At 46.6% G+C, this 23,150-nt stretch overlaps 1 protein-coding gene across 1 annotated transcript in view; it reads left to right on the forward strand.

The window, feature by feature from the left end:
• Positions 1-23,150, forward strand: part of LOC144114635 (protein qui-1) — a 565,534-nt gene that overhangs the window by 221,557 nt on the left and 320,827 nt on the right. The window lies entirely within an intron of this gene.

The raw sequence follows: 23,150 nt of genomic DNA on the forward strand, positions 1-23,150 counted from the left end.
TATTAGTGGCTGCAACCGACGAGGCCATTTCGTCATTGCTCTTTTGTAGATAATTGGGATAGTCATTAGACGCTGCTCAGAATTTGCCTCTGGCAGCTGCTGCGCATGCGGGTTTTCGCTCTCGCGTGTCGCTTTTGCATGCTGCTCCCGCCTGTCGAATACTGCACATTTATTTACTTTTTGTAACTACCAGAAGGACAAAATTTCGCATAGTTGGCACAAGTCTGCCATCGTTGCAAGGGTGATAATTGTATGGTCGTTGAGTTCGAACAACCAGAGAAGAAGCTGGTGTTTGCAAAAGGAAGAAAGAAAACATTTAACAAAGTATAGCGCACTCATAACGGCCGCAGACATAAGGAACCCACGCTTTTTACGTAAGAGTGCAGTGCGATCGTCGAAATATGCATTAGAGAAATGCCAATTCGTCTCAGGTACAACGAACAACTGTGGCTGCACCACTCGGTTATAGCGAACGAGGAGGCGCCGTTAACTCTCCGCCGAAGTTGAAAAACTCGCTCTTCCAACAATCGCGGAGACCGAAGAGCGTCTATAAGGCCCTGTTACACCGCCCCGGAAAAAACATCTAACCCCCCCCCCTCCTCAAAAAAAAAAAAGAACAGTAAAAGGTGGAGTTCAAACTGTAGGTAACCGTCCGCCAAGAGCGAGACCATGATTTACAAGGTCAATCATTGCCTCCGTATATGAGGACTGGGAAAAGCATTCCGAGTGGAAAGAGAAACGCGCTGGGTGCGAGACAGTGGCAGCGTCGAAAGCGAAGCTACTACGCATGGTCTGGGATCAACTAACAGCAGCGCTTTGAGAAGTCTGAATGCCTTGATGGTCACATGGTATGCGTCGCCTGCCTAATCGGCTCCACCTGCTGTGCTGCTACCACGTTCGGGCAGCGCCAGGTAGCAGACAGCGCAGCTGGCCATACATTCTGTGAGCACGTTCTCTGCGCCACTTTCGTGGCTGCATGGGCCCAGGAACTGTAAATGACGCTGTCGGAAACACGCGACGAGATGCATGTAAATTTATAGAAGTGAGTCATTGATTCACAGCTGGCCGGGTATTGCGTCCATGACTAGGTTCGTTCGAACGACAACATTGCAGAGCCGTGCTCTGACGAAGCCGCTGTACGTAAAGTACTAACGCCGCCCTACCGCTAGGAATCTGTTTAATGTGGCTGGCCTGCCACCGGCTGCCGTGGATGCGTCAACTACGGTTTGCTATATCCCGTCCCTAAAACGCATTGTCAGTAGCAAGGGTGTTGGCAAGAACATGACCGCCCTGGAGAGCCTGGAAAGGGCTGCAGTATAGGTGTACTTTGGAGAAATCGACACACATGACGCAGTTTTAAACAAATGAGCACAGAATACGACGGACTTAGTATTTTCGACGATAATACGCGGAGTCCAATTACTACGAACACCAGATACAACGAACGCATTGAGCGAGACCGTGAGGTTCGTTATAAGTAAATTTAGCTGCCTTTTGTTGGCGATGACGATGCATTTCCTTCAGAATCGTTGGGCAGGCGATATTCTAAATTGCTAGGGGACTTCGTGTCCAAAATTACTCGTAAAAAATGTCTCGCATGATTGTCAAATTCGGTTGCTTTCAACTACATGCCAGAAGTAATTGCATCGTTTTGTGTGTTCTATAGTTAAACACAGCCAATTTTCCAGTGCTCCTAACGAAGCTCTTCACTGTGGTCGACACGTTAGTATACGTATCGATACAATTGCATTCGGAAGAGAATGCAATTATTAACAGTATTCGGAGTAGCGCACCAGTTGACGAAACCAATCTCAAGCCACAGAGAACTAACGTACACTGAACGGGCTCAGTTAACTCTGAGAAGGGTAACGACCAACTAGTTTGGTATTGATCCCGCTAGAGTGCTCTGAGCGAGACTCCAACACTTTATCTTTCTCGTGCGGCGCCAACGCTATAGTTATGACGCCCTTCATGATCCAGATACCTTTTAAACTATAATATATGTCTTACAGGAGCGCGATAACATTTGAACAGAAGTATAAGGACGGCCAAAAGTTATGCACAAAGAAAACGTTCAACACGACTGCCCCCATGCTTTGCTTTAAAAGTAATAAAGTTAATAAAGGCGCGGTCGACCTTGACAACTCAGCCGCTGTTCAGTATAGAGTCCCCTCACGGTCACTGCAGCTTGAGGCGCTATCCTGGAAATTTTGTGCGGTGATACGAGAGTAAAGCCCGGTCACGTGGGGAGGAAAAGACGCGTTAACTATTAGGTCCAGCAAGGACGCACGAAAAATTGTAAGCCCCTTGATCAGATGTTTTTGCAGACCCGTAGGTTGTTTCTTGAAAAATATAAGGCGCTATCTACTAACCCTGAACGCGCAAAGTCTGCAAAAGTTTGCAGGAGTGAGACCCGTATGATCGCAGAGAACTGCCCGCTGCCGATGCTGGCTTGTTTTGCTCACTGGCTGACTACATCTACCACATTAATTGCTGTGAGCCCTACACAACACAGTAACAAGAACGTCAAAGATATTTTCTTCCTGTTCCTTCATGAAGGAGCGCGGCTCATGGCTGTGCTGAAATCACTAGCTAAGTCTTGGCTCCGAATATAAGAATCAGTAATCCGAAGCTTACCTGCCTGCGTTTGCAAGAAATTAGTCCACGGAATTCTTTCATCCCTCTTTCAGGGCTTAATAGACATTTAGGAGCCCCCGTATCTCACTAATTATGGTTTTTCCATGTCACAATACGTCTTACCGAAATGTATCAAGACATGATTATATGAACAGTTCCTTGTGCCTTCCTGCTCTCAGAAATATGATTTTGAATTAGCCTACATTATGTGTAACCCCTTTTAACGTAATGCAAGCTCCCTGTTTACCTTAGTAATGGAAAAGTGCTTATAGTTTGCGCACTATCCTAGTTCTCGCGATTTTAACTGTGCGCAAAATATTTGTTTTTTGTATGATGCAATAAGCATTACTAAGTATCATTGATGAATGCATTTATTGTGAACTGCAGCACTGCTTACACACAAGGGTGGAAAAGCCTGTCAAGCGCCTTCCTGGGTCTCGCGTCGTCGTAGTATGTTGTAGTCGTGGCAGGAGGACGGAGGACGTCGTCATGGAAGGAGGACGGCGTGGCGACAGGGTAGCAATCCCCAACCCGAGAATGGGTAACGTATAAGGAGGAGGGTATGGCGATGGTGCAAAAAGGTGTAACCAAAGAGTGGTTGCCATGGGAACCGCCCGAATGGTGGTTACCATGGAAGGAGGACGGCGTGGCGACAGGGTAGCAATCCCCAACCCGAGGATGGTTAACGTATAAGGAGGAAGGTATGGCGACGGTGCAAAAAGGTGTAACAAAAGAGTGGTTGCCACGGGAACCGCCCGATTGGTGGTCACCATGGAAGGAGGAGGGTGTGGCCTGTTGTGCCTGTTGCGAAATGTTTGGGAGTACTCTTTGAACAACACTTGTCTTGGGATTTGCAAGTAGATACAATTATTAGAAAAATATCCAGAGTGTCAGGTGTACTTTCTAAATTGAGACATTGCCTCCCTAGAAGTGTAAAACTCCTTATTTATAACTCCCTTTTTATGTCAATAATAAGCTACTGTTATTTAGTCTGGGGGACAACCACATTATCAAACATTAATAAATTACACATAATACAAAAGAAGGCTGTTCGCGCTATCATGAATGTTCCATATCTTACTCATTCCGAACCACTCTTCAGAGAACTAAAATTAGTGCCGCTTCCTGACCTCTATCAGCATACTCTCAGAAAGCGTTATCAAACAGGTATTAGAAAGAGAAACAGATCGCTTGAGACCATATCTTGTCTAACACTAAACAGAAATATTCGGGACACTCGCTATCATGAGATTTGGGAGGTCCCCTGTAACCGCACAAAATATGGTGATCAGATGCTGCGATTTCAACTGCCGAAATTACTTAATAACTGATGACGCACATATATTTGTTTCCCTTGCATGTTACAAAGCGTTCGCCTCTGTAAGTGTGCTTCTTTGCATATATTCATTGGCTGTTTATTCACATTTGCCTTTTGTGTAATTATATTGCTGCTTTTCAATTATTATTTCTTATATGTAAAGTGTTCCTCACCTACTCTTTGTACATCTTTTGTTCTTCGAATTCATATTTTGTTCATATCTAATGTATATTTTCAATGCTGTGTCGTTGCCAAGAAGACGGTCAGTGGACGCTGTCAAGCCCTATTTTGAGGCTTTTTGTCCATTGTCCGCGACATCATTGTCTGTTGATATTGATGTTGGAATAAATTGGATTGGATTGGATTGGATAGGGTAGCAATCCCCAACCTGAGGATGGTCAATGTATAAGGAGGCTGGTATGGCGATAGCCCAAGAGGACGTAACCAAAAAGTGGTTGCCACGAGAACCGCCCGAATGGTGGTTAGCATGGAAGGAGGAAGGTGTGGCGACAGGGTAGCAATCCCCAACCCGAGGATGGTTAACGTATGGACCTCCTTCACCCCGCGACGTCACGAAGATGCGGTGGCGCTGATGTTAGCAGCGACTTTCGCATGGTAGGCAAAACAGGTTCCGCATGCCCGTGCCTACCGCAGCTGCCGCAGTTACCGGCGGCTGCTTCAAGCCTGTGCACTGCAGAAGCAGCATGAATTGACCAGCTGCGTCACTGCTGGATCCGCGTAGTAGCATAAAAAAATATTAAATTAGCCTCGATAGGTTTCTCGCGCATAAATGCCGCATTCGGAAACTGGCTAACAGGCATTGGGCCACGGTAGTAAAGCGCGAAGTCTGGGAGTCGATAGGCACTGCCACTCAATGCACTTAATGCATGCAAGTTACTGCGTTCATTCACCTGAACTTCAGGATAGTAGGCTGATAATTGCTCAAGGAAAAAAAAGACATATGTAGCTGCACACGTACTTATCACCTTGAGCCGGAGTGCACGGGGCGCCGACAGGTTCACTCGCCCCCAAGGAATGCGTTTTTTTGTTAATAGCACACCATGTTTAAATGGCGCGTTTTGTGACATTTAATAGTTATTTGAAACTGTTTCTTGATATGACGACGTATTTATTTGATTCGAGTACAAAGAAGTCTGGTAAGTTGTGTCAATCTTGCGCGGTCGCGTTGGTGTGCTTAGAATAGCGTACCTTAAGTGTGCTAAACGCCATATGCTTTTTCATTGCATCATGCATGTGTCATGTTTCATGAGGTAATACATGATCGCGAAGCTTGTTTGGAAAGAAGCAGCCGCAGGCGTGCTACTAACAGACACGTGGCGAGATTGAGAGGGGACGCGGCATGAAAAGTGTTTTCGTTATTCATGCATGCGATATGTAACTAAACTTGATGCAAATATGAAATTCCTACGCTAGTTTCAGTCATTCCTTTTATTTATAGCTATACCTGGCGCAGTTCTGGGTAATTTAATTAACACCGTCGTCAAGTCCCCCCAAGCTAGGTCTCAAATAATTGAGTAGATAGTGCGCAGTTTTTTTTTATGCCAGCATATGCATAAAGCCCTGTTCTGTATGATGACGCGATTAGTTGTTTTTCTATATGTTCAGTACTTATGCATGCATAGTTACATGAAAACGTTTCTTACAAAAAATAACTAACACAATACTGCACGTGTAGGGAAAAAAATCGAGAGATTTATTACGCTCCTCAACGTCTCAGGAATAGTTTGCGACAAATGGAATCATTCTATTTTCATGCGAATTACGAAGGTGAGTGATCCAGTCGCAGAAAATGTGAGAGGTCAGAAAACGAACCTTAAAGTTTATTCCCTCGTTTATGGCATCTTCGCTTTCGCTTTGGTCAAAGAAATGCGGCACTGAAATCAAAGAAATTACCTCACAATTTTTGACGACCACACTTCTAAAAAGCGTAATTTATAAATTTGTACTCAATAATTTGCTATAATTTTTCGTCACGAAACTAGACTTCAGGGCTAGGAAAGGAAATAATTCTAGAAATCAAAAATTTTCGCCAAATCGACCAGCTTAACAAGAGGACAAGTCGGCCTGGCTGGTGCGTGTTCATGCGGCTAAAAACAGCGCTAAGCGAGACAGGAGATTGGGGACACGACTCTGTCCCCACTTTTCGCGCAGCGCGACACGTACGTATGTCAGCAGACGATGAGCGCATGTCTGCTCCGGCGAAACAACGCCAGCACTTCCCCTCACTACTGTCCCGAAGTAAAATCATTCCGGCTAGTGCAGAGTGTCAAAACTTGTTTTATTCAATATGCCTAGCGCATAAATAAACGGCAGGAACGCTTTCTACATGTTTACTACTAACCATATATACAATACACAGTGGCAAACTATTTCTCTTTATAGGCCGCACGTGGACAACGCGAGCTCGTGTACTTCGACAAATTACTAAGTTGGAAGCATCGACCATTGCTGTGATTCGCAGAAACTGGAAACGCGCCTACAAGCCTTGAAAACCCGCGGTCAACACCTATCCGCGACGCCACTCCCCGACCTTTTGCCTACCACGAGCTCGCTAGCGACTGCAGCGCCACCTCGTTTGTTTACAAACATGCAGGAGGTCCATAAGGAGGAGGGTATGGTGATAGCGCAAGAGGGCGTAACCAAAGAGTGGTTGCCACGAGAACAGGCCGAATGGTGGTTAGCACGGAAGGAGGACAGCATGGTGACAGGGTAGGAATCCCTAACCCGAGGTTATTAACGTATAATGAGGAGGGTATGGTGAGAGCGTAAGAGGGCGCCACCGGTGGGAGGTTGCCACCGGAACCACTCGGAGAGTAGTCACCCTGGAATGGAGAGAAAATTTATGTGGAAGGAGGAGTGTGCGGCGGCAGCGTAGGAAGGCGTAACCGGAAGGTGGCTACCACGGTAACTGTCCGGAATGTGATTACCATGGAAGGAGGAGGGTGCGGCGAGAGTTGAGGAATCCCCAACCCGATTATGGTTGCCGTGTAAGGAGGAGGGTGTAGCCACAGCGCAAGAAGGCAAAAGCGGTGGGAAGATAACACGTGAACTACACTGAGGGTATTTACCCTGGAAGAAGCGGGAGGGTTACCCCGGTAGTAGGAGGGTATGGCGAGAGCATAGGAATGCATAATCGGAGTGTGGTTACCATGGAAGGACGAGGGAGAGTATGGCAAGAACGGAGTAATCTAGTACGGTCCATCTGCGGCAGCTGCTTCGAAACGCGCCGCTAGAGGAGAAGGTCATTGGTGGCCCCGTGCGCCTAGAGCGGTGGTCTGGAGAGGACAGCTAGGCGAAAGCGAATGTGTGTGGAAAACCTAAAAAGCGCTCTCTGTAGCTATACAGATATGAAGTCGCTCTCATGTTCTCTACTTGAACAATGTAAAGTATGAATACGTTAACAGCTGTCTCTGAATCTCCCCTTGCACAGGGGTAACCGCCCTGTGTGTTTTTTCTCTCACTATTCTCAGTTTTATTGGAAAGAAATATTGGAATAAACGGAATTGTATTGAATCATTTGATTACCGACAACCCTGCCGCGCAGCTCACTTTTTAGCGGCCAGATGTTCATGGAGCCTTGCAGTATGGAAAAAAATAAAGACAAAAAGAGAGCGTATGCAATGTTACGCTAGACGCATAGTTCAGATATGGGGAAAATGTCAGCTATACTACAAAGATTTCGTTTACGCCCCAATGTGCTCTGCGCACTGCTACTTTGTACTTTAGTGCAAGCCATGGCAGCGGTCAATGTCACGTTCACACAAGAATGTGGTGTTTCTAGCGAAGCTCTTTCTAGATGACATTAAAAGTAGGGAGAAAGAAAACTTTACTGACACTCGAATCAAGACCTAGAAATTCACTTCAGCTAAATGCGTTTTTTTAATATACTATGCACATAGGGTACCTGATTTCCAGCTCCAAGTTTCGTAAATGGGGACACTAAGCAAGAAATGCGGTGGAATTGTTGAAAAAATGCGTACCATCTGACTGGGCATTATTCCGCTAAATTTAGAGCGGCAGTAACGAGCGGGACATCTAAGCTCAAACTCCTCAAGGTTGCTAATTGTACGACGTTACAAAGTTTTCGTTCCTTTAGGGCAGATTGGTGGGCCGCATCTTCGGATATAAAAATGAAAGGCGGGGGGGGGGGGGGTTACAGCCCAACTTTTTTTATGAGCTGTGCAGCGCTATTTCGTACCATCATGGTAAACTTTATCAAACAATGTCGGTCCTTATGCATAAGGTGTTTTAATGAGCTTGAAAAAGTTGGAAATTCTCATTAAATATGCAGTGCTCACGTGGCGGGAGCATTTTGAAGGCAGAATATGGCACTTTCTTCTAAAGTGCCCCCCCCCCCCCCCCCCTTCCCCACCCCCGTGCCCGAAAAAAAAAAAACTGGTATTCTCTGTCATCGGCGTCCGGCCGCCAAAAGCACCTGAAGGCAACCTCGTGCCCTACGAGCACATAACTGAAAGCTGTTTTTCAATAGATGAAAGTTTGTCTGTCTGGTTTTCAGTAGATGAAAGCTTGCCTCTGCTGTCTTGTGACGAAGCGCAGCGCGGATTGATTCGATTTTTCACTGAGCAGTCCAGTTATAAATAGCGCAAATATCTCACGGTGGGGCACGCGTCAGGTTCCTCCAGAGCCATGATCCCGGGATATTAATGAATAGGGCCAGTTATAGGGAGTGGTGCACCGACCGGGTATGAGCGGACTCGGTCCTCTTTTTTTTTCGCAGTTGGGGCGATTACTGCAGTCGGCGGGCGCTGGAGCAAACACCACACCGATTTCAGGGCAGTTCACAGCGTGGTGCGATAGCGATAAAATGACTCAAGTCGGCGGTTACTGTGGCGGTTACTGCATCCTAAGGTGGCCTTCGTCCCCTCGCGGTATAACAAGTGCTACAGCTATGGCGATTCTCTATGGCCAACGCCTACTTGATTTCAGTACCAGCCAGATGAGCCGGTTTTGGAGCAAGAAGAATTTTCCTATTATTCTTCCTTCCAGCCCCACTTGCTAGCCTTCGTACCTGCTCAGCGTCTTGAGTGAGAGGGAGAGATTACCCCCTAACTGGAGACATGGCACAGGACGTGGGCGAAAAGATTGCTCTCGTTTCCTTTCGTGAGGCAGCGCTTTTAGACAAGCATTCGGCAGGGATACTAGCAGAACACTTTGATCTTACCAGTTGCGAAATTTCTCATAGGGACCATGCATTACAAAACGACGATCTGATTGGGCCAAAAGTGCGAGGTTTATGGATAGTCGCGACGCCCGTGGTCAATCATGTATATATACAGGATTCAAGTTTCAAACTTCGAGATTGTCGCTTAACGGACACCCGCCGTGGACGACAATCAGTGAAACGGATGCAGTAACAAAAAAGATAGATATGAACGTCCGAAAAGCTCAAACAAGCAAATCTTGACGAGATAGTGGCGTCAAATGTTGACAGCTTTTACTGACCGTTTCCAAATGACGCCGCCATTCGTAGACCTCCTATCATGATAGGTGGCTTTTCACCTATCATTTTCCTTTCCATAATTCACTGCGTTGTACTTAAGCTGCACCCTTTTTGTTAGCCTCCACGTTTCTGCCCCGTAGGTGAGTACCGGTAGGATACAGCTGTTGTACACTTTTCTCTTGAGGGATATTGGTAAACTGCCATTCATGATCTGAGAGAAGCTGTCATATGAGCTGCACCCCATTCTTATCCTTCTAGTTATATCCCTCTCACGATCTGGATCAGCGGCTACTACCGGCCCTAAGAATACGTATTCTTTACAACTTCCACGCGCTCCCTGCCAATTGTGAACTGCTGTTGCCTTGCCACTAATGGCATTGAAATAATTATAATAATACTATCGCGTCTGCATGGGTGTTTGTGTGTCACTGTCAGGAATGTACTACCCGAACTGTGTTCTTCGCCATCCTGCGACATCTGAGCGAGCTTGTTGTTTGGTGCCTGATAGTTTTGTCGCTATAGCGCGGTTACTCCTAGGCTCCTAAACCAAATGACTTGCCACATTGCTTGCCCTTGGACGACGTCTGCCGAGCATAGAAAAACAGCTGAAAATGCATCTTCAACTACTCTCACTTTTGCGTTATAAATAAAAGTAAGAAAACCTGCTTGGATCGGTCGCCAGTACAGCGTATAGTCAAGCGAAACCAAAATTAGTGCTGCTGTCCCAACATTCTGACGAGCTTTTTCTCAAACTGGCTGCGCCAGCAAGTGGAAAGCAAATTCTCTTCGCCCTTCACACTACACGTGACGCAAAGCATTGATCCTGGCGTGTTTCTTTGCCTCTTCATTTCTTCGCGGCCTGGGCTGCAAGCGGGCGGAGACTATACGGTGTGCGCAGCGCCTGCAGAGCTCGGCTTCTTGCCAGCGGCGCTTTCTTTTTTGTGCGTCTTACTCACGCCTTCCATCTTCCTGGCAGAAAAAGGAAGAACTAGGTCATGTAGAGCTTTTTCCAAGGTGTACAGCCGTTCCATCATCACTTTCAGGAAGTCGGTCTCTCAGGAGAGTCCGCCGTCCCTTCATCTCCAATGTTGTTTCTCTGTTATCCTCAAGGTTTTGAAAAAACAAAATTATTTCGATCTTTCGAGTTTTATCTCTCGAACTATGCCGTAGTATGATGGATTTCTTCGATGATCCCAGTTTCGTGCACTGGAACCAGTCGTATACAACAAGAATGCCGGGCAGCTTAGGTTAAAATTAATACATAATTATGTTTAAAAATGTCGCGCTGCGTTTTTTTTTCGTTTATAGGCAATCTTTCGTGTTTGGTTTTCCGTTTTCGTAAAGAGCGCCACTACCATAGCTTCCTCGTCTGCTGCAACGAAAAAAAAAAAAGTCGACAGGCGTCGTCATGGATGATATCCAATATCCTCAGCCGAGATGGGCGATGGGAAGGAGAGCTCAGTGCATGATAACATTCTTATTCATTGGCGTTTTGCTATCACACAGTCTGAGTCTTTGTGCCGTATACCGTTATCGTTTTTAGACGTTTTAAGCTCTTTCCAATTTTTGCGAGTACTGCGTGTAAGTCACTCTGGGATAGCTCAATCAATAGCGATCGCTGACGGCTCCGGATTCACGGCTTTTCTTGCGCGCAGCGTTCTTCCACGTATTCTAACGTAGGAGCCACTCGGGCAGTGTTGCCGCATACATATTGGGCGCGCCGGAGAGAGCGGCGGGCTCCGATGGTGGCAGCGACGGCGTGCAGGAGAAGAGATGGGCGGCTGTTGAGCGTGACTAAACTCGACAGAAAGCTTGACAAAAAAAATTGCTCCTCTGCACGAGCTCAAGGCTGCAGGTTAGGACATCTGAAAGTAGACGCGAAAGCAAATAGGTAGAGGTTGAAGCCGGAACCCCCAGTCTTCGTAACGCCCCTCTGACTAATGACGGGGCCGACGCAATCGTCGACGCTTCTGGAACGAGCCTTCGTAGCACCGGCAGTCTAGGAATAGACAGTTGCGAAAGCCCCGGCTGAAGATATCATTGCGCGCGAGGTTCACGCGCAAAGTAGGCAGGGCGTCTTCATATTTTTATGCATATTTGATTATACGCTAAATGCGGTCTCTGAAACTAAAGTTTCATGCGGCCAGTACGCGAGCGCTGCGTATCCGGGCAAGCTTATATTTATCGACGAAGCCGAGTACTCGGGGCGCCAAGTGGACCAGAAAAGCAAATGAAGACGAATTGCAGGAGACATCCCGGTAGGTTGGTCAAGAGCACGGAAATAGCGCCGGAAGCAATGGGCCAGAGCAATGGAGAGGGCGGTTGCTTTGTCAGCCGCACTTTATAGCTCCGGTGGCGCATTTCATTTTCATTCTGCGCTAACCTGTCTGCACATCTCCATTACCTAGACTGCCTCATCACCACTGCAACGCCACAATTTATGGTGCACACCCAGCGTCGCCGTGTGCCACTTTACCCAGCCTAATGACAGAGGCGCCGCGGCAGGGACGCCTGTGCAGCGCGGCGCTCTGTGTCACAACGCTGTGCGGACGGAATGACGTGCACACAATACAGAGGTGCTTAGTCAGTACGCCTGTGTTTTCCCGTCTGGGCAGCGATGGCCAGTCCCCTTTGTTAGCACAGCTGACACACGTGAACGTAGGGCGAAAGCAAAGTCCAGGTTTAGTTGATGTCTTTTAGAGTAATGGCACCCTATCAATTATCACGCTATCTTTGGACATACAAGCAAAGAGAATAATGATTTCACTTGGGAAGATGTGAAGGTGAGTGACGGCGCTGTTTATCTACAGTGCGTAGAGTAGTCGCTGCCGTCAGCGTTTCTCTGCATTCTAATGAAACATGATTTGCGAAAGTTTCCTCTCTTTTGACCAGTGCCAGCTGCCGCTTAGGGCATATTCCAGTCGGTGATCCGGTCTTTCTCGGCCAAACCTAAGACATTGTTCCGACGGCCGATTTGGATTCAGATCCTGAGCTCAGGTTAGACCACGACGGATATCCTGCTCCTTCACGGATTCATGGCGACGCTCCGAATCGCCGATTAGAATACGCCATTAGTTTGCTATAAGTATACTGTATACAGTTATGAGTGTAGCCGGGCATGGAACCGGGGCAGCTTTAGGGCTGGCCACTACGAAACGGTGTTTAGTCCGCTAAGATGCCGTCCATCGTTGTGCGCGCTTGTGCTGGGTTCAAACGGTCGCGTATTCGCGTTGATTAATGCTTCTTTACCTGAATTATCGGACGCATCCCGGATGCTTTCCTCTTTGCAGCGGTGCAGCTGTTGCAGCGCTTCGCGATCCAGCCACGCTGGAGGCGCCGTGTATAGCCTGTAGCATGAGCTCGCTTAGGGCAACACAGTTCTTCTTACTTGCTCCTCCTCCTCCTGCATTTCTTCCCGTTTCTTGGATTTCCTGCGATATCCATTTGTCCTTTTTCTCTCTTCATTTTCCCTCCTCGTTTGTCCGCTTCCTTCTAACTTGCGTTTCGTGGCCGACAGCGGGAAAGTTGCGCAAAGCGCCCACCTTAAAAGCTCGTTAAGGCGCACCGGTCTGCCGGAGGCGGCGAGCGCGTCATTATGCACCTGATATCCAGCGCTCGCTGGGGCTCACGGCCTCCGAAGGCTGCCAGAGGCGCTATCTTTAAGACGGGGGCCGCCGCGAGGGGTTATAACCTGTGAGCGAAGCGCTCGCCGTACGTTCGTTTAATTTCCTACCTTGAGGTGCGCCTCCTTTAGCACGCTCTCCTCCGAGCCCAGCTGCTATACGCCGGGAAAATGTTTGCGAACCAGCGCGCTATTCCTGCTGCCTAAGCGCCGTCTCGCGTGCCTGGGCGTCATTCTGCGGGAAGAAAGTTCGGGCGCCGCTTGAAGAGACACGCTGGGCGAATGAGCCGCTCAGCGCCGCCGCAGTCGGCGGCGTCTGGGACGGCGGCGTCTATGCGCTGTGGGGAAACAAGCGAGACACGAGGGCGGCTGTGCGGAGCCTTGTCCGCTTTCATGCCTCCCCTCCCGAGGGCATCCCGCGGAAGCACAGCTCGCGTAAGATCTTTGAAGCGTCCGGCCTCTTTCGCGGATTTCCCTTACGCAGCGCGCATATCAAAGCTCTCCGTCAGATGCAGCGAGCGCACCTACACGGTTGGCAGAGCTCGAGGGCACTCCAGTGCCGTCCTGAAACAAGTCTTGACTCGCAGTGTAGGAAAATGTTTTGAATCTCATTAGCGATGTTACACGACTGGCGGCAACCGTCGGTCGTCTTTGACCGTTTTTCGGCTTTCTTCCTCGACTTTAGAGAAGAGACTACAGGAAAAAGAGGAATTTTGTTAAGACCGTCCCGGCTTCAGTCTCGAGCACCGCGTTTTGGCCCTTTTACGGCCTGACGCAGCTGTGGAACTAGGCTGCCATTTGCGGAAATCAAGCGTCTGTTGCTTCTTGGGCACTTAATTGTGGACTCTTTCTATTTTCCTATAACTTTAACGCAAATGATTTTTTGTTTCCTTAGAGACACCAGTCGTCGTCGTGTGTAAGCGGTCCTTCTTTTTGCCAAACGCTTCTTGAATCGAGAGTATATGTCCTTCAAAAGGTGTTCCCTGTCCATGTAACTGCATCATCAGAACAAATCACACATCCAATGCTTGGTATTTCATCTAGTATGAGCAGTAGGCCCACTGTCAACAAGGCGAAAAAATAACAAATAACACAGCAGGCACAATTTTCCCAAAAAAGAAATGAGGACTACGCTTGAAATAATTCACGGAAGCGCAAGAAGTAGAGCGAAGATTCTACGAAGACAGTCCACGAGGCCTCGCAATAACTATCCGTTTCTCGAGTACGCACACGAAAGAAAAAAATGTATCAAGCGTTATTAGGGTCGTCTTAATTTGGCGGCCAGTAACGGAAAACGGCCATTCGTGAAGTATTATATAACTAAATACACTATGTGAACGTAAAAATATTTGCGATTGGTATCAGGAAAGCACCAACGGTAGCCGCCGCTGTGGCTGAACGGTTAAGGCGCTCGGCTGCTGGCCCGAAAGACGCGGGTTCGATCCCTGTCCAAGTGGTCGCATCTCGATGGGGGCGAAATGCTGGAGGCCCATGCACCTGCGATGTCACAGGACGTAAAAGAACCCCAGGTGGTCGAAATTTCCGGAGCCCTTCACTACGGCGTCTCTCACAGCCTGTGTCGATTTGGGACGTCAAACCCCCCGTAAACCAAACCAAACCGAAGCAGGAATGGAATAGGATATACCTGAAACTTCTTATTTATTCGAGCTATCCGGCCAAATACCGAAACGGCCGATTCATCAAGAATCACATTCTCCCTAATAAAGCCAATATCGACATATTTTAGCATAAGATACACCTATTTTTTTCACCGTTTCTAAACTTTCTGGCGTGTTTACAGACTAAAGAGTAACCCAAGCTGTACTGCATCCAACGAATGATTCCCCACCGATGCATCTAACTGCTGAACATTTTTTTTTAAATTTACAACGCAGTTAAAACTGCGGCCATTTGTTTTCGTACACGCGAGGAAAATATGCTGCATCTTAGTTTTGTCGCAGCATAGCCTTATGCGAAATTACTGAAGAAGTTCAACCGTCTTAACTTTTAGCCATTACGCTCCAGCCTTGGGCAGCCGAAATTAGTAGCACCGCGACGTTTATTTTTACACTGAAGGGATTTACTGTCGCCTTTTGAATACAGTAGCGTTCTTTTTTTTTACAATCACACTAATGCACAGGTTGGTGCCTGGCAGCGGCGCCCGCTGCTTTTTTTCACAATTGGATGAAACGACTTGTACTAACGACATAAAGCTCAACGAAACACAACTGTAAAACGCACAATACACAGCACGGAGAACACAGTGCACATGAACACAGCAAATAACATTAATGAGCGAACACAATCGCTGTAAATGCAAAGCAATCAGTAAATACAATAATGTACAATGCACAACAGGCGGACATAACAGCTCAGCAATTACTAAGTGCATAAGAGCTAGCTTTGCAATAATCTAGGACAGAATCTAGGACAAAACTGCAACTGATTTAGCTCACTTTGTCAAATTCGAAGTATGTGCACTAGCGCGTTGCGTTTCATTTCCGTTTCGGTTCGACGATAAGGTTTCAAGGACAGGCTTCAAGCAAAGACCACCGAAATATGTGACTGGGGGCCGTAGCTGTAGCGCACTATAGAATTTTGTGACCGCTTAACGCGTCCTCAGAGGGCATTGCGATATTGGTGTGTTCTGGAGCCATTGCGCACGGATGGAAGTTGACGAAGACCATGGCATGCAACGCACAGCACTAGTGTGTGTTGCAGTTTAACACGAGGCGTGTAGTGCTCTCGTGCAGTGGCCAGCGATGCTGATCGGTTCGCGCCGCAGCGGGTTCGAATCCCAGTCGCGGCGCAGGCGCGGCCGCGTCTGTTTTATTTCTGTAGGTCTATAGCTGGCTTCAGACAAACAGACAACGAGTTTTTTCGAGATTGGACGTGTTAGTGCTAGCGCAGTAATAAGCAAGGACAAACAGATGTGAGAATCACTCAAACGCACAGACATGAATGCGAACCTCAAAAAATGCTTGTCCATCGCAATAATGGCCTAACCTAACCTAACCTAACCTAACAATGTCTGCACAGGAAAGTGAACACTAAAGATATTGAAGATACTCACGGGACACCTATTAAGAGGGGTATAGCAGATCTTAAATCTAGTTATTCAAGTAAGTGCCGTTATGCCCTTTCCGCTTGCTCAAGACAGCCTTCGAGATTATCGCTCCGTTGAGCTTTTTCTTTTTTTCAGTCTCTCAAAAGGAAACTCAGCCCCAGGAAAAATCTCGCATTAATATTTATCAAGCCGGATAACTGATAAAGCTAAGGGAAAGGAAAGTATATGTTCATTCGTAGATTACAAAAAAATAATCTTTACTTTAACACATGATCGCATTACCAACGTAACCAGTGACTTTTTCCTGGAAAATGCATATTTATTTGAGCACCTCAGAGTAGCGCTATATCCTAATTTACATTGGCAAGACATCATTAACGCTTTTAGTGCTAATTCTGCGCCTTTTCGTCACGCTTTGCCGCAGATGAGGGGCATTATGAGAAGCCGAAGCTTCAGCTATGCTATGCCAGATGCCATTCACTAACAGATATTCTCGCGTTTCCTTCATATGAGCGACAAAGATTAGCGAAGCAGCTTTCCTGTGCAGCAAGGCTTGTTGAAGGTTTGGAGCGGACGAGAGGGCTATAGAACTAGCTGGTTGTGAGCACATGCCTTGAACGTATGCTGCGCACCTCTGCACTGCGAGCACCTCAGCGGAGGCCTTGAGCTCGCGAAGGAAGTGAGCGCAAGGATAGAACATGAGCCCAATGCCATGACCGGCTCTGGCCAGACGGTGTAGGGGATGGGTCTCGGAAATGCGCGCCTTGAACTGCCGTTCTTGGAGTGCAGAGTTTTTCATCTTTCGGACCTGGCCGGGTGTGGGTTTGAGTTGGAGATGGAGGCAACTAAATTAGCCCATTCCAGCAAAACGATATCTTTAAGGTCCTGTCGTTTAGAAGTAATACCAACGGTCAAAACAACAGGAGCTATATTTCATCAAAATATGTTTTGGGGCGTCCATATGTTACACCTAATTACAAAATTGTCCAAAATTCTTGGTCTTCTCTACCGTAATCGGCACTTACTCTTAAAGAGTGCGATGCCCCATATTTTTTTTTTCATTTCCTATTTGTTTTGCATGCACATCATGGTGAACACGCATGCATCGCGTATCTAGAAAAACTTTACATTTTCATGCATGTTTAGAATATGCAGAACAATTACATCTCTAAATCCTGCGTGCGCTGGAGAAAGGGGAAATAGCGGACCCCGTTCTGAGATTTAGTGGCCTTAATGTTGTTACACGTGGTGTCCTTGTTACGATGAGAGGAGTCGTCTTTGTTAGACATTCATGTGCCGCCTTTGACAAAAGCAAGCAGGCAACGGGTTCGCTTCTCAGCCGTACAGTGTAGCCCTTGCGGCACCCGTAAAGACCAAAAGGTCCCTACAGGTGAGGAAAATGGTTCTCCCGCCGTAAGCGCTTCGGTGCAACGGGTAAGAAAGAAACCCCCTTTTCTGGTTACTTGTGGTAAATACGGTACAGTGCTGGACGTTCTTCAACGACGTTGATTACACCGATGTCCTCGATACTGGAGTTCTTGGCGTTTGAAGGGAGGGAGCATCACAAATGCAAGGCGCTGGTACTTATGTAAGGCGGTTCGGGCCTATTCTCACTAAAGCCGGCCTTGCCTTGTCGACTTCATGCGGCTTCTTACCCCCCGTTCCCTTCCGCGCTTCGTGCAAGATGTGTTACAAACACGAACCAACTAGCCTTTTTACCTACCTTTTAACAACTTTTTACCAAAGGCAGTTTGGCTTTCGTTGGGCCCTAAGTGGGAGAGGGCACGATTAAACCAGAGCCTCCGCAATGTCACGGAGCACTGGCCCGGTCCCCAGTTTCGGCGTGCGATTCTGGTCAGCATTGCTCCAATTTTATTTAACTGATTATTTTGTATGAAGTGCAAATGCCTTCTGTCCGCACATTCCACTTGCCGTTGTCTTGCAGCAAAAGCAGGGAATAGCTAACGGAACTGTATCGGCTGATGGTGCGGCTTTTTTGTTTCGCACTAAGCTTTTTTAGAGCTGGTGACCGCTGCATAATCTTAGTTTTTACGCAGCAACCATCGCTACCACCGAGTCATCATACCGACATAAATGTGCTGTCAGTGCTGCCCTTTGCTCTCATGCATGTGCAACATTGGTTGCTGGATTCGAACTTACTGTTTCTCTTGAGTCTGTTAAACAAATATTTACGGAAACGGGTGCCTGCAGTAACATGCCATTCTAACTGCCCACAAATTTAAGCTTTACAGTTTCTTAAAATTTGGCACCGAATGCCGCGTGAAATCCATCACTGCATGCAAGTTATGCGGCCAGGAAGTCAGGAAGTGTGATGATAATTGCCACTGTCAGGTATCTAATTAACTTAAATATAATAATAAGCTTATTATGCACTGCAGTATGTGGGCATGTTTATACTGGAAATATACAGGCGGTCACATTTCAGGCCTGCTCCATTTGGTAGAATTCTTCTAGAACACGCGTCTTCCGAAATACTCGCCCCCAACATATTCACAGATTTCGCCTAATTACGCATGCAAGGCGATGGCAGTCGACGTGGAACTCCTCGCTAGTGTGACACAGCTGTTGCGTAAGTCGTTTATTACATTTTGTTAGCCGAAAGTGAAGGGGAAACAGTCATCAGCATCACCGGTCTCTCTTGGCCGGTGGCAGACGAAACGCCGCGTCACGCCGGGAGGAGTCTCGTGCCTATCGTCACCGCCTTGCATGTGCAATTACGCGGTTCTAACTGAAAATTTGGACCCGAATATATCGGAACACACGTGTGCTAGGAGAATTCTACCAAATCAAACTGTGTAGCTATACAATTTCCTCTATGTTTCCAATATTAAAATTCACGCTAGCCGCAGTGGCTGAAAACTTTTTGATTATAATTTAGTTAATTAGGTGCCTGACGGTTACCGTTGTAATCTTATTGTTTGTCCCTGTGGCCGCATAACTTATTTGCAGTGATGAATTTAATATCACTCAGTCTGTAATTTTAAGAAATTTGTAAATGTCTGTTTTGAACGCCTTGTATAAAGGCATTCTTTAGCAAACTGCATATTGTACGCACGTTGTGACTTCTTAGAAGACCTTTAAAATTATGCTCTTCTATTAAAACATTTATCAAGCACATGCAGCCGTATCATTCGACTTCATAGCGTTCTTCGTCCCGCGCTAACAAGAGTTTAGTCTAAGCAGGCGGCCAATGGCTTTTAATTAATTCTGAAGCTGCACCGATATCTATGAGGCAAGTGGTAGTGTGGAGCTACGCAGTAAATTTGCTTACCTGGGGTTCTCAGTCCTAAAGGGGTGAGACTCATCCACATGATTTGTTATGACTTCATAGCTTCTTTCACAATGAATAAGCACCTGTGCTTCAATACTACGTTATTTCAGACCATATTCGTGAGCGTGTCTCTAATACTGGCGCAAAATTTTCTCTTTGAAGCGAAGCTTTCATGTGCCGTGACAGTTTTTGATGGGGCCCCTGCTTTCAACTGTCCGGGTAACGAAAAGAAAATCGAGGACCCTTTTAAAGCGGGTACATCATTTCTTCTACATCATTTCGACTACACAACAGCCCGTCTTGGCTGTTGTGTAGCAGCGCTGTTAAGCTAATTGTCAACGGATGCTTTGCAAGCGCATCTAGATTTGAGCACCTTTCATAATTCGCACCTTCCTGAAATTTCAAATAAGGCTTCAGTGTCGTATCTCGACGCGTACTTACGTGAAGTCCGTGTTCTCTCCCTCCTACTCGTGCTCAGTGATGTTTCAGTGAACCGATATCAGCACACATGACCACTGCTGTCAGTCTGGTTTCCACGCTCATTGTGACGTGCACTGTACGCCATTTCAGGTCGGCTGTGCCTTTTATCCCTGGATCTTGAAAAACTTGAGTATTGAAGGTGGGTATATCGCGCAAGCTATTTCTCTGATGCCTTTTTTTGATCCGTACTGTAATATGCCTACCATTTCCCTCTTTGTGTCCTTCTTCTTTCTCTCTTTCTTGTGTTTCTTTGTAATATGCGACGGATATAGTTTCATGCTCGGTGCCTTCCAACAAGGTGGCGTCTGCACAATGAAATGTGCTTGCTGCAGTCTTGGCGAAAGAGCAAAGCTGGTCAGAATGCTCGTGTCCTTATGTGGTCCCTGATGTAATGCGGCTGTTGCAGAGATTCTCCTCGGCCTTATATTCACTTGCACTGCTTTCCTGCGTTGAAAACACAGAGTGTGGGTATGTGCGTGGCTGGAATTCCTTCGCGTAGCAAGATATCTACGTCTACTGTCATTTTTCTTCAGAGTTCGCTTGGAAACACAGTGTCCTTGGAGTGGTTATTGTTGGACGCCCTTCTGGTTTGACGCTTGGCCTGTTTTCTGCGGACGCGCGACGCCTACAGCAGTGTGGCCCCGGGAATGTTTATGCAGCTGCGTACTTCTGGTGCAGAGGCAGCGCAGTTTCACTTTAGCAGCTCGAGCACCGTCTTGGCTTACTTATCCTTTTTGTCATGCGGCGGAGAGTGTTTAGAGCTGTACAAAGGTGCTGTATAATAATCTCGCCCAGAATTTCTTTGCTCTTTGTGTTCATCTTACGTTTGCGTATCCGATATCAGATGGAATATGTTTATTGATGCTCTTTCTAGCTTGGTTCTTGTTACCTTCACTCCAATGTCGGTTTGTTCGTTTGGAAATTTCCCGGTGACTGCGTTTACAAAAACAAATAGTGGTCTAATTTATGCTGCTTCTAAATTACTCCACTGCAGCAATGCATACGTGCTGTTCGATGTTTTGATGCCATGCATACACAAGGAACAGCAAAAGGAAGGTTATCGCTAAATAAACATTTATCCACCGGTTTCGTTATGTAAGCTGTAAGCACACAGTGATGACGCAGCATGAACATGTCTACTTAGAATCATCGCTAGCAATTCTTTTAATATAATTTATTTTCAGTAGTGTCACACGTTCCAGGTGAGGTCGGTCTGGGGGATGTAAGGAATGAGGACTTCAGCGTTAGAACAAGAATATGTGCAGACATTTTATGCCCACGACGAGCCAAACAGGCACACAAAAACTACCGCACTACCACACCAGAGCATGTAGTTACGTGTGTGGGAGGCTACAAATTTGTTCCCGATCGCAACACAGAACGCATCACAGAGAAAGACACTGTAGAAGCATAAAAGCTACAACGTTTTCAAGGAGTCTCTCTTTGCCCATTCCGTGAGGGCGGTGTGCATTCATAATGGGATAAAATTTATCTCTTGCATGATGTTTTTTAAATAAACCATTCCTTTCCTTCTTGTGCTTCGGTGCGCACGAAATTAAAGCCGATTTTTAGCAACGCAGTTGTCGCTTGTATTGCGGTCATTGCAAGCTAACAAATATATGAGCAAGTGTCTTTTGCATAAGCTTCTACGACAGGTACACAAGTTGAAAGGGAGGGGGTAATGGGGGCAGCAATCACTTCGGTGGTCGTGGTTCCTTCGATGCGCCTGTTATTTCAATCCTCTCTTTCACATCTATTTTTTTTTTCAACTCCCTTCTGTTTGCACGCGGCAGTTACAGTGTCCCAACTGTAGCAATCATTGCAAGCTAACAAATATATGAGCAAGTGTCTTTTGCATAAGCTTCTACGACAGGTACACAAGTTGAAAGGGAGGGGGTAATGGGGGCAGCAATCACTTCGGTGGTCGTGGTTCCTTCGATGCGCCTGTTATTTCAATCCTTTCTTTCACATCTATTTTTTTTTCAACTCCCTTCTGTTTGCACGCGGCAGTTACAGTATCCCAACTGTAGCAATCATTTGCTCTTGGTGTAGACGGACGGACGGACAACAACATGCTGACAAACAGATATGAAAATGCATTCCTGCATTAATACGTATCTACTATGCGGGACAAAAACGTCTAGGACACGCGAAAAGCTATCTAGGCGCTTAGGAACATTGTCGGCCAACGACCACCGCATTTGACTATCACAAATTAGAGGATACTGCCCGGCTTTCACCTCCACAGGTATGTATGGTCACGAGCCACTGGGTAAAAGCAGAGGTATCAGCAACGGTGCCCGCTCAGGCGTCCTGGAGACTTTTGCCCCCGATAACACATCTCAGTGTGATATTGGCGCCTTGTTGCAACGCTGTGCCTACCTGCCTCTTCCTTCCTGAGGTATTTATGGCCTTTTTTCTTTCTGCTCTTCTTTCCTCCCTCCCTCTTTGCCATTCTCCCTTCTTCCTGTCTTCCTTTCTCTTTCCTTTTTCTTCCTTTCTTTTCGCCTTCTTCTCTGTCTCTTTTCTTCCTCCCTTCCATCTTTTAGCACCTCAAGAACAATCATCCTATTGTTTGTGACGGGTTAGGACTTCGAGATGGCGATTGTTGCAGTTCTTGTTACGCCCTTGAGCTGAGATGTCGGCGCGGCCTACGTAACTGGTATTGCTTCGGTATTTGTTTATTTTATTGAACTGTATTTTATTAAACGTGTACCTGATAACCTGTTAATGAAAATGGCTCATTATCACAGTGCATGTTCCAAAGCCCGAAGAACTTCATTGATGTCTGTTTTTTTTCCACGCCTTAATGAATAAAGCAGCAAAATTCAAGCCTTATTTGACTTTTAATCTCTTATTATGCTTTAATTTGCATTAATACACGAATGCAGTCTTCATGTCTTCATTGCAGAGGAAGGTCGCGGCGACTTAAAAGTAACCCCACAGGCCTTTCACCGAGGCAAAAGACTCCGCCTATTTATTGGAGCACTCTGTTTATCCTCATTGTGCCATCGCTCCGGCTTTCATTATCGTAATGCCCGAGATGTTGTAATCGCCGTCTAGGAACGCGACGAGCAGGACTCCTTTAAAGCGCATGCTTCTTCCTGCCACAAAATAAGTAATAACAGAAAGTAAAGTAAAAAAAACATTTGCCCCCCTGTTTAACGCTCTCTTAGCGAATCCTTCCCTTTTGAAGGTGATTAAAAACGAGAAAAATAAAAGTGGATGGGGTGAACCGAACACAAAAGGAAG

Source organism: Amblyomma americanum, chromosome 1, assembly GCF_052857255.1.
Source record: "Amblyomma americanum isolate KBUSLIRL-KWMA chromosome 1, ASM5285725v1, whole genome shotgun sequence".
NCBI lineage: Eukaryota > Metazoa > Arthropoda > Arachnida > Ixodida > Ixodidae > Amblyomma > Amblyomma americanum.